This window comes from Coregonus lavaretus (assembly GCF_964263955.1).
Source record: "Coregonus lavaretus genome assembly, chromosome: 29".
NCBI lineage: Eukaryota > Metazoa > Chordata > Actinopteri > Salmoniformes > Salmonidae > Coregonus > Coregonus lavaretus.
The window spans coordinates 2,954,254-2,970,546 of record NC_140016.1 but is presented as its reverse complement, the minus strand read 5'-3'; positions in this window follow the sequence as shown (position 1 = coordinate 2,970,546).

The window sequence follows — 16,293 nt, the reverse complement described above, 5'->3', positions numbered from 1 at the left end:
CATGGTTACGTCACGTATGACGAAAGCGCGTAAGTGCAAGCCCTAAGACACCCATAGAGATTGTATTGAAAGCTTTGAAATTTGAAAAAAATAGATTTTACATGACAGGCTATGAGAGACTTCTGGGCGATTTTCAACCTGACTGAAATCGCCCCAAAAACGGGCGGGCCCATTTGAAGCACGACTTTAGCCTGATTTGACATTTAGTGGCAGTCAGATCAGATTAGAACACTGATAACTACTGTTGCCGTGATATAATTGATTAGAAAAAAAATCCCTTCCTTTTCCCGTTTGGCAGTGCGTCGCCCATATCGCCCTATTGAACAGGCCGTCCCTGATTGCCAGTGAGTTAATGTGTGACTGGAGTGGTTTAATTAGGGCGATGACATACTTCACATACATCCCTGGTGATTTAAAACCCATTGTTTAAAATACAAGCCTCATCTGTGATTGTATCAGTTGGAATGGTGTGTGTGTAAACAGGTGAAAGGTTAAAGGTGAAAGGTTAACGAAGCTTGCCAATGATCCCCACTAAGGCCGTGATACTACAGTATTAACCTACAACAGATGACGATGGTCCATGCAAGATGCACAGGGTTTAGCTCTGAATTTAACAACTAGAAACAATCCATGAAACAATATTGCTGTTGCAATCCATGAACCATACAGCTGTGTTTTTGCTGCTACGGTACTGGCTCTGATTGCATTGATTATGTTGCAGGGAGAGGAGAGTAGGGTAGAGTAGAGGAGAGGAGAGGAGAGGAGAGGAGAGGAGAGGAGAGGAGAGGAGAGGAGAGGAGAGGAGAGGAGAGGAGAGGAGAGGAGAGGAGAGGAGAGGAGAGGAGAGGAGAGGAGAGGAGAGGAGAGTATTATTTTTAGGAAGGTGTTCATATTGTCTGGGATATTCAGTGTATAATATTTCCCAGCATGCTCTATTGCAGGGATATTTTTGATTAGTTGATAAATGTTATGCTACACAAAGATAAATAACATACAGTTTTCTAAACGAATCTAATCTCTTAGTAATTTGATTTTTTTGAACCCTTTACGGAGTTTAGATGATTGAGGTAGTCTCAGTATATCTTTCCTACCCTGGTAGTTATTCTAGATGCAGGTTACAGGTGATAAAAAATTCCACTTGTTGGATATCCTAACTCTGTCTGTATTCCAATAGGAATTACACATCACTTTACAAACCAGCATAATGTGACTTGCAGGTCTGATGTGGGCTGTAAACCAGGAGATGTCTAACACCACTGTGTTACGGTATAACTAGGCCCTGAAAGAAAGGCCTTATGATATGTGTAATGTATTGTCATAAATCATTAGATGAAAAGGCTAATAAGGCTGGTAGAATCCTTCATAGAGGGTTCTGGGTAGAACCACATACAGGGGGTTCTTTGAAGAACCCTACATAGAGGGTTTTAGATAGAACCCTCTGCAAAGGGTTCTACCCAGCACCAAAAAGGGTTCCCCTATGGGGACAACACAAAGAACCCTGTATGGTTCTACTTAGCACCTTTTTTTCTAAGAGTGTAGAGGAGAGTAGAATGAAATAGAGAAGGGTAGAGGAGGGTAGAGGGGGGTAGAGGGGGGTAGAGGAGGGTAGAGGAGGGGGGAGGAGAATATAGGAGGGTAGAGGAGGGTAGAGGGGGTAGAGGAAGGTAGAGGGGGTAGAGGGGGGTAGAGGAGAATAGAGGAGGGTAGAGGAGGGTAGAGGAGGGTAGAGGAGGGTAGAGGAGAGTAGAGGAGGGTAGAGGGGGGTAGAGGAGGGTAAAGGAGGGTAGAGGGGGGTAGAGGAGGGTAGAGGAGGGTAGATAAGGTTAGAGGAGGGTAGAGGGGGGTAGAGGAGGGTAGAGGAGGGTAGAGGGGGGTAGAGGAGGGTAGAGGAGGGTAGAGGAGGGTAGAGGAGGGTAGAGGAGGGTAGAGGGGGGTAGAGGAGGGTAGAGGGGGGTAGAGGGGGGTAGAGGGGGGTAGAGGAGGGTAGAGGAGGGTAGAGGGGGGTAGAGGGGGTAGATAAGGTTAGAGGAGGGTAGAGGAGGGTAGAGGAGGGTAGAGGAGGGTAGAGGGGGGTAGAGGAGGGTAGAGGAGGGTAGAGGGGGGTAGAGGGGGTAGATAAGGTTAGAGGAGGGTAGAGGAGGGTAGAGGAGGGTAGAGGAGGGTAGAGGAGGGTAGAGGGGGGTAGAGGAGGGTAGAGGAGGGTAGAGGGGGGTAGAGGAGGGTAGAGGGGGGTAGAGGAGGGTAGAGGAGGGTAGAGGGGGGTAGAGGAGGGTAGAGGATGGTAGAGGGGGGTAGAGGAGGGTAGAGGAGGGTAGAGGAGGGTAGAGGGGGGTAGAGGAGGGTAGAGGAGGGTAGAGGGGGTAGATAAGGTTAGAGGAGGGTAGAGGAGGGTAGAGGAGGGTAGAGGGGGGTAGAGGAGGGTAGAGGGGGGTAGAGGAGGGTAGATAAGGTTAGAGGAGGGTAGAGGAGGGTAGAGGGGGGTAGAGGAGGGTAGAGGAGGGTAGAGGGGGGTAGAGGAGGGTAGAGGGGGGTAGAGGAGGGTAGAGGGGGGTAGATAAGGTTAGAGGAGGGTAGAGGGGGGTAGATAAGGTTAGAGGAGGGTAGAGGGGGGTAGAGGAGGGTAGAGGGGGGTAGAGGAGGGTAGATAAGGTTAGAGGAGGGTAGAGGAGGGTAGAGGGGGGTAGAGGAGGGTAGAGGAGGGTAGAGGGGGGTAGAGGAGGGTAGAGGGGGGTAGAGAAGGGTAGAGGAGGGTAGAGGGGGTAGAGGGGGGTAGAGGAGGGTAGAGGAGAGTAGAGGAGGGTAGAGGAGGGTAGAGGAGGGTAGAGGAGGGTAGATAAGGTTAGAGGAGGGTAGAGGGGGGTAGAGGAGGGTAGAGGGGGGTAGAGGAGGGTAGAGGAGGGTAGAGGAGGGTAGAGGGGGGTAGATAAGGTTAGAGGAGGGTAGAGGGGGGTAGAGGAGGGTAGAGGGGGGTAGAGGAGGGTAGAGGAGGGTAGAGGAGGGTAGAGGGGGGTAGAGGGGGGTAGATAAGGTTAGAGGAGGGTAGAGGGGGGTAGAGGAGGGTAGAGGGGGGTAGATAAGGTTAGAGGAGGGTAGAGGAGAGTAGAGGAGGGTAGAGGGGGGTAGAGGAGGGTAGAGGAGGGTAGAGGAGGGTAGAGGGGGGTAGATAAGGTTAGAGGAGGGTAGAGGAGGGCAGAGGAGGGTAGAGGAGGGTAGAGGAGGGTAGAGGAGGGTAGAGGGGGGTAGAGGAGGGTAGAGGAGGGTAGAGGGGGGTAGAGGAGGGTAGAGGGGGGTAGAGGAGGGTAGAGGAGGGTAGAGGAGGGTAGAGGGGGGTAGAGGAGGGTAGAGGAGGGTAGAGGAGGGTAGAGGAGGGTAGAGGAGGGTAGAGGGGGGTAGAGGGGGGTAGAGGAGGGTAGAGGGGGGTAGAGGAGGGTAGATAAGGTTAGAGGAGGGTAGAGGAGGGTAGAGGGGGGTAAAGGAGGGTAGAGGAGGGTAGAGGAGGGTAGATAAGGTTAGAGGAGGGTAGAGGAGGGTAGAGGGGGGTAAAGGAGGGTAGAGGAGGGTAGAGGAGGGTAGATAAGGTTAGAGGAGGGTAGAGGGGGTAGATAAGGTTAGAGGAGGGTAGAGGAGGGTAGAGGGGGGTAGAGGAGGGTAGAGGAGGGTAGAGGAGGGTAGAGGAGGGTAGAGGAGGGTAGAGGGGGGTAGAGGAGGGTAGAGGGGGGTAGAGGAGGGTAGATAAGGTTAGAGGAGGGTAGAGGAGGGTAGAGGGGGGTAAAGGAGGGTAGAGGAGGGTAGAGGAGGGTAGAGGAGGGTAGAGGAGGGTAGAGGGGGGTAGAGGAGGGTAGAGGGGGGTAGAGGGGGGTAGATAAGGTTAGAGGAGGGTAGATGAGGGTAGAGGGGGGTAGAGGGGGGTAGAGGAGGGTAGAGGGGGTAGATAAGGTTAGAGGAGGGTAGAGGAGGGTAGAGGGGGGTAGAGGAGGGTAGATAAGGTTAGAGGAGGGTAGAGGAGGGTAGAGGGGGGTAGAGGAGGGTAGATAAGGTTAGAGGAGGGTAGAGGAGGGTAGAGGGGGGTAGAGGGGGGTAGATAAGGTTAGAGGAGGGTAGAGGAGGGTAGATAAGGTTAGAGGAGGGTAGAGGAGGGTAGAGGGGGGTAGAGGAGGGTAGAGGAGGGTAGAGGGGGGTAGATAAGGTTAGAGGAGGGTAGAGGAGGGTAGAGGAGGGGTAGAGGGGGGTAGAGGAGGGTAGATAAGGTTAGAGGAGGGTAGAGGAGGGTAGAGGGGGGTAGAGGGGGGTAGATAAGGTTAGAGGAGGGTAGAGGAGGGTAGAGGGGGGTAGAGGAGGGTAGAGGGGGGTAGAGGGGGGTAGAGGAGGGTAGATAAGGTTAGAGGAGGGTAGATAAGGTTAGAGGAGGGTAGATAAGGTTAGAGGAGGGTAGAGGAGGGTAGAGGGGGGTAGATAAGGTTAGAGGAGGGTAGAGGAGGGTGCATTCTTTCAGTGAACAGCACATACAGCTGGGTAATACCAAACAGAGAGCACGCAGATTAGTTATATGGTGCAAAACATACGTTTCCCAGTCAGGGCTTTGGAGGAAAACAATCTGCTTTAAACGGATCAAGTGCTCACATGTCTATCCTATAAACAGCTTTCCTTGCTGATACCATCACATATGCATGAATAGGCAGAAACTGAGTGTCTATCTGATTGGTAAAAAACATTATATCCAATGGTTCCATTGTTGTATTTGATATACAGTGCCTTCGGAAAGTATTCAGACCCCTGACTTTTTCCACATTTTGTTAAGTTACAGCCTAATTCTATAATTGATTAAATTGTTATTTTCCCCCTCATCAATCTACACACAATACCCCATAATGACAAAGAAAAACAGGCTTTAAAAGGGTCTGAATACTGAGTAAAGGGTATTCAGACCCTTTACTCAGTACTTTGTTGAAGCACCTTTGGCAGCGATTACAGCCTCGAGTCTTCTTGGGTATGATGCTACAAGCTTGGCACACCGGTATTTGGGGAGTTTCTTCCATTCTTCTCTGTAGATCCTCTCAAGCTCTGCACAGCTATTTTCAGGTCTCTCCAGAGATGTTTGATCTGGTTCAAGTCTGGGCTCTGGCTGAGCCACTCAAGGACATTCAGAGACTTGTCCCGAAGCCACTCCTGCATTGTCTTGGCTGTGTGTTTAGGGTGGTTGACCTTCGCCCCAGTCTGAGGTCCTGAGCACTCAAGAGCAGGTTTTCATCAAGGATCTCTCTGTACTTTGCTCCGTTCATCTTTGCCTCGATCCTAACTAGTCTCCCAGTCCCTGCCGCTGAAAAACATCCCTACAGCATGATGCTGCCAGCACCATGCTTCACCATAGGGATGGTACCAGGTTTCCTCCAGACGTGACGCTTGGCATTCAGGCCAAATAATCAGACCAGAGAATCTTGTTTCTCATGGTCTGAGAGTCCTTTAGGCGCCTTTTGGCAAACTCCAAGTGGGCTGTCATGTGCCTTTTACTGAGGAGTGGCTTCTGTCTGGCCACTCTACTATAAAGGCCTGATTGGTGGAGTGCTGCAGAGATGGTTGTCCTTCTGGAAGTTTCTCCCATCTCCACAGAGGAACTCTCGAGCTCTGTCAGAGTGACCATCGGGTTCTTGGTCACCTCCCTGACCAAGGCCCTTCTCCCCCGATTGCTCAGTTTGGCTGGGCGGCCAGCTCTAGGAAGAGACTTCGTGGTTCCAAACTTCTTCCATTTAAGAATGATGGAGGCCACTGTGTTCTTGGTGACCTTCAGTGCTGCAGACATTTTTTGGTACCCTTCGCCAGATCTGTGCCTCAACAAAATCCTGTCTCGGAGCTCTACGGACAATTCCTTTGACCTCATGGCTTGGTTTTTGCTCTGACATGCACTGTCAACTGTGGGACCTTATATAGACAGGTGTGTGCCTTTCCAAATCATGTCCAATCAATTGAATTTACCACAGGTGGGACTCCAATCAAGTTGTAGAAACATCTCAAGGATGATCAACGGAAACAGGATGCACCTGAGCTCAATTTGAAGTCTCATAGCAAAGGGTCTGAACACTTATGTAAATAAGGTATTTCTGTTTTTTTATGTTAAATAAATGTGCAAACATTTCTAAAAAACATTTTTTTGCTTTTGTCATTATGGGGTATCGTGTGGAGATTGATGAGTAACATTTTTTATTTAATCCATTTTAGAATAAGGCTGTAACGTAACATAATGTGGAAAAAGTCAAGGGGTCTGAATACTTTCCGAATGCACTGTGTAGTGTACATGAAGCTACAGCATAGATACAATTCAACACAACTGTTGAGATTTATCTCCTGGAAATTAATGAAGCTATTGAATATGACAATGTATATTATTAATCATCATGTCAAATCAATGGAAGATAAATAAGCTACTTTATACAATAATCAATAGCTGGTTTGCCTTATCCCAAACTACAGCATGTTGGCAATTCCACGGGAACATAGTGATGCTGACATTCAGATTTCTCACTTCAAAAACCAATGATTTCAAAGTTAAACAAACCATACAACTCTATGCACAATGACGGCCGCACTGCAATCTTACACTTTAAGTATCACATGAAAGTATCCCTGTTCAATATAAAAGTCCCACTTTTGGATAAATAAAACCCAGTAAAAAGTGAGAAGGCATCATTACTATGCCCCAAATGGTACCCTATGCCCTATGGGCGCTGGTTAAAAGTAGTGCACTATATAGGGAATAGAGTGCTGTTTGTAATGCTTTTGTTACTTCATTCAGCAGTGTGAGAGGCATGTTTGGTCTTGCCCAAGTTGTCCTAACTTGGAAGATCTTTCACAGTAGTAGTTCAGTAATACATCTAATACTGCCACCTAGTGACTCTGAGGCTAATTGCACAGGGATAAAGTCCCTAATGAGTTCCACCTAGTGACTCTGAGGCTAATTACACAGGTATAAAGTCCCTAATGAGTTCCACCCAGTGACCCCGAGGGAAAACACTGGCTAATCACACAGGGATAAAGTCCTTAACGAGTTCCACATAGTGACTCTGAGGGAAAACACTGGCTAATTACACAGGGATAAAGTCCTTAACGAGTTCCACATAGTGACTCTGAGGGAAAACACTGGCTAATCACACAGGGATAAAGTCCTTAACGAGTTCCACATAGTGACTCTGAGGGAAAACACTGGCTAATTACACAGGGATAAAGTCCTTAACGAGTTCCACATAGTGACTCTGAGGGAAAACACTGGCTAATCACACAGGGATAAAGTCCCTAACGAGTTCCACATAGTGACTCTGAGGGAAAACACTGGCTAATTACACAGGGATAAAGTCCCTAACGAGTTCCACATAGTGACTCTGAGGGAAAACACTGGCTAATCACACAGGGATAAAGTCCTTAACGAGTTCCACATAGTGACTCTGAGGGAAAACACTGGCTAATTACACAGGGATAAAGTCCCTAACGAGTTCCACATAGTGACTCTGAGGGAAAACACTGGCTAATTACACAGGGATAAAGTCCCTAACGAGTTCCACATAGTGACTCTGAGGGAAAACACTGGCTAATCACACAGGGATAAAGTCCTTAACGAGTTCCACATAGTGACTCTGAGGGAAAACACTGGCTAATCACACAGGGATAAAGTCCTTAACGAGTTCCACATAGTGACTCTGAGGGAAAACACTGGCTAATTATACAGGGATAAAGTCCCTAACGAGTTCCACATAGTGACTCTGAGGGAAAACACTGGCTAATTACACAGGGATAAAGTCCCTAACGAGTTCCACATAGTGACTCTGAGGGAAAACACTGGCTAATTACACAGGGATAAAGTCCCTAACGAGTTCCATATAGTGTCATGGATCCCGAAGGTCCACGTCACCGCTTTCTAGGCCTCACTGACATGGATCATTACCACCAACCCCGGACTGTCTTGTCCCATGTCCGTTGGTCTCATGAGTACCGTGTATTGTGCTCTTGTTGTTTACGGGTCACGTCCCGTGTATTTTGTAGAGGTTACACCTCGTTCTTTGTTTGGGTTACATCCCTCTTGTATATACAATTGAAGTCGGAGGTTTACATACACTTAGGTTGGAGTCATTAAAACTCGTTTTTTCAACCACTCCAAAGATTTCTTGTTAACAAACGATAGTTTTGGCAAGTCGGTTAGGACATCTACTTTGTGCCTGACACAAGTAATTTTTCCAACAATTGTTTACAGACAGATTATTTCACTTATAATTCACTGTATCACAATTCCAGTGGGTCAGAAGTTTACATACACTAAGTTGACTGTGCCTTTAAACAGCTTGGGAAATTCCAGAAAACGATGTCATGGCTTTAGAAGCTTCTAATAGGCTAATTGACATAATTTGAGTCAATTGGAGGTGTACCTGTGGATGTATTTCAAGGCCTACCTTCAAACGCAGTGCCTCTTTGCTTGATATCATGGTAAAATCTAAAGAAATGTAGACCTCCACAAGTCTGGTTCATCCTTGGGAGCAATTTCCAAACGCCTGAGGGTACCAAATTCATCTGTACAAACAATAGTATGCAAGTATAAACACCATGGGACCACGCAGCCTTCGTACCGCTCAGGAAAGAGACGCGTTCTGTCTCCTAGAGATGAACGTACTTTGGTGCGAAAAGTGCAAATCAATCCCAGAACAACAGCAAAGGACCTTGTGAAGATGCTGGAGGAAACAGGTACAAAAGTCTCTATATCCACAGTAAAACGAGTCCTATATCGACATAACCTGAAAGGCCGATCAGCAAGGAAGAAGCCAATGCTCCAAAACCGCCATAAAAAAGCCAGACTACAGTTTGCAACTGCACATGGGGACAAAGATCGTACTTTTTTGAGAAATGTCCTCTGGTCTGATGAAACAAAAATAGAACTGTTTGGCCATAATGACCATCGTTATGTTTGGAGGAAAACGGGGAAGGCTTGCAAGCCGAAGAACACCATCCCAACCGTGAAGCACGGGGGTGGCAGCATCATGCAGTGGGGGTGCTTTGCTGCAGGAGGGACTGGTGCACTTCACAAAATAGATGCCATCATGAGGAAGGAAAATTATGTGGATATATTGAAGCAACATCTCAAGACACCAGTCAGGAAGTTAAAGCTTGGTTGCAAATGGGTCTTCCAAATGAACAATGACCCCAAGCATACTTCCAAAGTTGTGGCAAAATGGCTTAAAGACAACAAAGTCAAGGTATTGGAGTGGCCATCACAAAGCCCTGACCTCAATCCTATAGAAGATTTGTGGGCAGAACTGAAAAAGTGTGAGCGAGCAAGAAGGCCTACAAACCTGACTCAGTTACACCAGCTCTGTCAGGAGGAATGGGCCAAAATTCACCCAACTTATTGTGGGAAGCTTGTGGAAGGCTACCCGACAGGTTTGACACAAGTTAAACAATTTAAAGGCAATGCTACCAAATACTAATTGAGTGTATGTAAACTTCTGACCCACTGGGAATGTGATAAAATAAATAAAAGCTGAAATAAATCATTCTCTCTACTATTATTCTGACATTTCACATTCTTAAAATAAAGTGGTGATCCTTACTGACCTAAAACAGGGAATTTTTACTAGAATTAAAAGTCAGGAATTGTGTTTGTGTTGGGTGGAGTAAATAAAACCTTGAATATGTACTCCTGCGCCTGTTTTTAAATCATTATACAACGTGACAGAATAATCAACCCATAAAAATGGAGACAGCGGGAAAGGCAGAGCTGGCGACCATCATAGAGACAGTCCAGCATCACGAGGACTTTCTATCCAGACTCGGCAGCACCGTGGGCAGAGTGCTGGCAACTATCCTGCGGTTGGAGGGGAAAGTGCAGTCCCTCCAGTCTCCAGCACTGGTTCCGGCACCAGCCCCCACACCACCACTACCTACCTCTGTTCCATCTGAGCCGGTCTGCGGAATACCCATGTCCCTCCCGGAGCGGTTTGACGCAAGGGATGCAAGGGATTCCTTCTGCAGTGCGACCTGTACCTCACTCACCATGCCGAAGCTGTCTCCGGGAGAGACAGGGTGGCCACAGTCATCTCGGCACTGACCGGACGGGCCCTGGACTGGGGTGCCGCGGTTTGCGAAACAGGCGGACCCAAGGTCGAGTCCTACGAGCGCTTCACCCTCCTCTTCCGCTCAGTGTTTGATCATCCTGTGGAGGACCGAGAGGAGGGTGAGCATCTACTCCGACTACGCCAGGGATCTCGGACTGCCTCTGAGTTCTCCTTGGAGTTTCGGACCATCGCAGCCTTCACCGGATGGAACGAGTCGGCTCTGGTCACCATGTTCCGCAGCGGACTGCAGGAGGAGGTACAGATGGAGTTAGCCTACCATGATGACAACCTGTCACTCGATCAGCTCATCAGCATAGTGATCCAGTTGGAGAACCTCCTGCAGTCCGGACGAAGACCTGCACGGAATCCGGAGCCCATGGCTACAACTGCTCCGTGGCTAGAGCAGATGGAGGTGTGCTCTGCACGTTTGCCCGAGGCAGAGCGTAGGAGAAGGAGGAATCTGGGCCTCTGCTCCTATGGTGGAGAAAGGAGTCATTTCTCCCCGACCTGCCCTCTATCCACTAATAGGCAAGGAGGTGACAAGCCAGGGAAATCCCCTGCTCCAACCCAGGCAGAGGAGAGGCAGGAAGAGGACACCCCCATCATCCCTCCGTTCCGTATCATCGCGCAAGTGGTGTGGGACGTGGATGCCAACATACGGAAGGCCCTGCGTACGGAAACATGCCTACATGCCAATGGGTGTGCGGGACCGCCTCCTTTCCTGGGCGCACACGGCGCCTGTGTCAGGTCATCCTGGGATAGGCCGTACCATCGCCTGCCTGACTGAGAAGTACTTGTGGCCCAACTTGGCTAGGGACGTCCGGGTTTACATCACTTCCTGCTCCATCTGTGCCCAGTCTAAGACACCCAGACACCTCCCTTATGGAAAGCTCCTTTCCCTGCCTGTTCCACAATGACCATGGTCTCACCTGTTGATGGACTTAGTCACTGACCTTCCCCCCTCCCAGGGGAATACCACCGTTCTCATTGTTGTTGACCGGTTTTCCAAAGCTTGTCACCTCCTTCCTCTGCCTGGGCTCCCGTCGGCCATGCAAACCGCGGAGGCTCTTTTTACGCACGTCTTCCGGCACTACGGAATCCCAGAGGACATTTTGTCAGACCATGGTCCTCAGTTCTCCTCACGCGTATGGAAAGCGTTCATGGAACGCCTGGGGATCACGGTCATTTTTCACCTCCTAGGTACCATCCTCAAGCTAATGGGCAGGTGGAGAGGGTCAATCAGGAAATGGGCAGGTTCCTGAGGTGTTATTGTCAGGACCAGCCGGGGGAGTGGGCGAATTCTAACATAATTGCAAAAGGGTTTTCTAATGATCAATTAGCCTTTTAAAATGATAAACTTGGATTAGCAAACACAACGTGTCGTTGGAACAGCTACAACAGCCATTTACAACATTTATTTTAATGGACAAAAAAATTGCTTTTCTTTGCGAAAACAAGGACATTTCTAAGTGACCCCAAACTTTTGAATGGTAGTGTATAATATAGCCACTGTACATCAAAATGCTCAGATAGTGTTCTTCCACTATGGGAAATGATTGTAATATTTTCACTAACAATATACTGTACCTCACAGGAGTAATATGCATGCAGTAGTAGGGTTAACATGGAGGCCTGACTACATTTGACATTTTAGTCATTTAGCAGACGCTCTTATCCAGAGCGACTTACAGTTAGTGAGTAGCGTACATCATTTTTTTTTTTTTTTTTTATGCTGGCCCCCCATGGGAATCGAACCCACAACCCTGGCGTTGCAAACGCCATGCTCTACCAACTAAGCTACCTCCCTGCCGGCCATTCCCTCCCCTACCCTGGACGACTATTACAGCTAACTAAGACGTCAATAGATACACATCAGTTAGTGCTAATAGACTTACAGGTCATCCAATATTCAACGAGACACGAACAAGTCATATCATCTTAATGTAGAAAAGATTTACTTGTCAGAGAGAGTATTTTTAAGTATATTCAACCAATCTATAAGCAATGTTCATCGGACCTACATTCCAAAGCCTTGAACAGAAATAGAACAAATCAAATACTCTGCTTCAGTTTAAACACACACACACACGCACGCACACACACACACACACACACACACACACACACACACACACACACACACACACACACACACACACACACACACACACACACACACACACACACACACACACACTCTCTGTCATTCTGTCTTTCTGTCTCACAGAACACAATCAAGCACATACAGTGATGAGGTCAGGAGCTAAAAGCACATATTATCCACAGCAAATAGCTAAGGTAGAAAAACCAATAACAGAAACAGCTCCACTACCTACCAGACCATTCCATAGCATCAGTGAAGACACATTGCTATAGGTGATGTTGCTATAAGAGTTGTTGCTGTAGGTGATGTTGCTAAAGTTGTTGTTGCTATAGATGTTGTTGCTATATGTGTTGTTGCTTTAAGTGTTGTTGCTATAGGTGTTGTTGCTGTAGATACTGTTGCTATAGGTGTTGTTGCTATAGGTGATGTTGCTATAGGTGTTGTTCCTGTAGGTGTTGTTGCTATAGGTGTTGTTGTTAGAAATGTTGTTGCAATAGTGTTGCTAAAGGTGTTGTTGTAAGTGTTGTTGCTATAGGTGTTTTGTTATAGGTGTTGTTTCTATAGGTGTTGTTGATATATGTGCTGTTGTTATAGGAGAGGAGAGGAGAGGAGAGGAGAGGAGAGGAGAGGAGAGGAGAGGAGGAGAGGAGAGGAGAGGAGAGGAGGAGAGAGGAGAGGAGAGGAGAGGAGAGGAGAGGAGAGGAGAGGAGAGGAGAGGAGAGGAGAGGAGAGGAGAGGAGAGGAGAGGAGAGGGGGATCAGGAGAGGAGAGGAGAGGAGAGGAGAGGAGAGGAGAGGAGAGGAGAGGAGAGGAGAGGAGAGGAGAGGAGAGGAGAGGAGAGGAGGGGGGGATCAGGAGAGGAGAGGAGAGGAGAGGAGAGGAGAGGAGAGGAGAGGAGAGGAGAGGAGAGGAGAGGAGAGGAGAGGAGAGGAGAGGAGAGGAGAGGAGAGGAGAGGAGAGGAGAGGAGAGGAGAGGAGAGGAGAGGAGAGGAGAGGAGGGGGGGGATCAGGAGAGGAGAGGAGAGGAGAGGAGAGGAGAGGAGAGGAGAGGAGAGGAGAGGAGAGGAGAGGAGAGGAGAGGAGAGGAGAGGAGAGGAGAGGAGAGGAGAGGAGAGGAGAGGAGAGGAGAGGAGAGAGCACGAGACCAGAGGAAGAGAGGAGTGGAGAGGAGAGGAGAGGAGAGGAGAGGAGAGGAGAGGAGAGGAGAGGAGAGGAGAGGAGAGGAGAGGAGAGGAGAGGAGAGGAGAGGAGAGGAGAGGAGAGGAGGGATCAGGAGAGGAGAGGAGAGGAGAGGAGAGGAGAGGAGAGGAGAGGAGAGGAGAGGAGAGGAGAGGAAAGAGCACGAGACCAGAGGAAGAGAGGAGAGGAGAGGAGAGGAGAGGAGAGGAGAGGAGAGGAGAGGAGAGGAGAGGAGAGGAGAGGAGAGGAGAGGAGAGGAGAGGAGAGGAGAGGAGAGGAGAGGAGAGGAGAGGAGAGGAGAGGAGAGGAGAGGAGAGGAGAGTCCTTGCTTCAGGTCCTGAGCTACAGGCAGTTAGATTTGGGTATAACATTTTAGGCGAAAATTGAAAAAAAAGGGTTTGATCCTTAAGAGGTTAAGTGGATGGTGGGCTGGCTGGCTGTCGGGCTATAGGATAATCCCAGTGTTTAAGATGACAGGAGATTCATCTTCAGAGGCTCCAGAAGCTCCAGAATATGTTGTTGCTATAGGTGGGGTTGCTATGGGTGATGTTTGCTATAGGTGTCATGCTGTAGGTGTTGTTGCTATAGTCTTGCTATATGTGATGTTGTTATAAGTGTTGTTGTTATAGATGTTGTTGCTATATGTGATGTTGCTATATGTGTTGTTGCTATAGTGTTGCTATAGGTGTTGTTGTTGTAAGTGTTGTTGATATAGGTGTTGTTGCTATAGAGGTTGTTGCTATAGGTGTTGTTGTTATAGGTGTTGTTGCTATATGTGTTGTTGCTATATGTGTTGTTGCTGTACGTTTTGTTGTTATAGGTGTTGTTGCTATAGGTGTTGTTGCTATTGATGTTGTTGCTTCAGGTGTTGTTGCTATAGAGGTTGTTGTTGTTGTTATTGGTGTTGTTTCTATAGGTGCTATATCTACTCCCGAGTGGCGCAGTGGTCTAAGGCACTGCATCGCAGTGCTAGCTGTGCCATTAGAGATCCTGGTTCGAGTCCAGGCTCTGTCGCAGCCGGCCGCAACCGGGAGACCCATGGGCGGCGCACAATTGGTCCAGCGTCGTCCAAGGTAGGGGAGGGTTTGGCCGGCAGGGATGTGGGTTCGTTTCCCATGGGGAGCCAGTATGAAAAAATATAAAATACAAAATATACAAAAAATACGTATGCATTCACTAACTGTAAGTCGCTCTGGATAAGAGCGTCTGCTAAATGACTAAAATGTAAAAAATGTGTTGTTGTTATAGGTGTCGTTGTTGCTATAGGTGTCGTTGTTGCTATAGGTGTTGTTGCTATAGTGTTGCTATAGGTGATGTTGTTATAAGTGTTGTTGCTATAGGTGTTGTTGCTATAGGTGTTGTTGCTATAGGTGTTGTTGCCATAGGTGTTGTTGATATAGATGCTGTTGCTATAGGAGAGGAGAGGAGAGGAGAGGAGAGGAGAGGAGAGGAGAGGAGAGGAGAGGAGAGGAGAGGAGAGGAGAGGAGAGGAGAGGGGGGGATCAGGAGAGGAGAGGAGAGGAGAGGAGAGGAGAGGAGGAGAGGGGAGGGGAGAGGAGGAGAGAGGAGGGGAGAGGAGAGGGGGATCAGGAGAGGAGGATCAGGAGAGGAGAGGAGAGGAGAGGAGAGGAGAGGAGAGGAGAGGGGGATCAGGAGAGGAGGATCAGGAGAGGAGAGGAGAGGAGAGGAGAGGAGGAGAGGGGAGGGGAGAGGAGGAGAGAGGAGAGGAGGGGGGGATCAGGAGAGAGGAGAGGAGAGGAGAGGAGAGGAGAGGAGAGGAGAGGAGAGGAGAGGAGAGGAGAGGAGAGGAGAGGAGAGGAATATGCATATCATTGCTTCAGTTCCTGAGCTACAGGCAGTTAGATTTGGGTATAACATTTTAGGCGAAAATTGAAAAAAAGGGTTCGATCCTTAAGAGGTTAAGTGGATGGTGGGCTGGCTGGCTGTCGGGCTATAGGATAATCCCAGTGTTTAAGATGACAGGAGATTCATCTTCAGAGGCTCCAGAAGCTCCAGAATATGTTGTTGCTATAGGTGGGGTTGCTATGGGTGATGTTTGCTATAGGTGTCATGCTGTAGGTGTTGTTGCTATAGTCTTGCTATATGTGATGTTGTTATAAGTGTTGTTGTTATAGATGTTGTTGCTATATGTGATGTTGCTATATGTGTTGTTGCTGTAGGTGTTGTTGCTATATGTGTTGTTTTTATAAGTGTTGTTGCTATAAGTGTTGTTGATATAGTGTTGCTATAGGTGATGTTGTTATAAGTGTTGTTGCTATATGTGTTGTTGCTATAGGTGTTGTTGCCATAGGTGTTGTTGATATAGGTGCTGTTGCTATAGGAGAGGAGAGGAGAGGAGAGGAGAGGAGAGGAGAGGAGAGGAGAGGAGAGGAGAGGAGAGGAGAGGAGAGGAGAGGAGAGGAGAGGAGAGGAGAGGAGAGGAGAGGAGAGGAGAGGAGAGGAGAGGAGAGGAGAGGAGAGGAGAGGAGAGGAGAGGAATATGCATATCCTTGCTTCAGGTCCTGAGCTACAGGCAGTTAGATTTTGGGTATATCATTTTAGGCGAAAATTGAAAAAAAGGGTTCGATCCTTAAGAGGTTAAGTGGATGGTGGGCTGGCTGGCTGTCGGGCTATAGGATAATCCCAGTGTTTAAGATGACAGGAGATGCATCTTCAGAGGCTCCAGAAGCTGTGCAGCACACACACACACACACACACACACACACAGACAGACAGACAGACAGACAGACAAACGAACGAACACACACATGGACAAGTACAGCAAAAGCTCTCAAGTCAGAGGAGATCAACTCTAGGGACCTGTCCCTATGACTATTATAACATATTCAGTCCTTGGGTAATATTCTCACAACCTATTGTCTGAAATGTTGTCTGGGATGAATAGCCTATCACTGAATACAT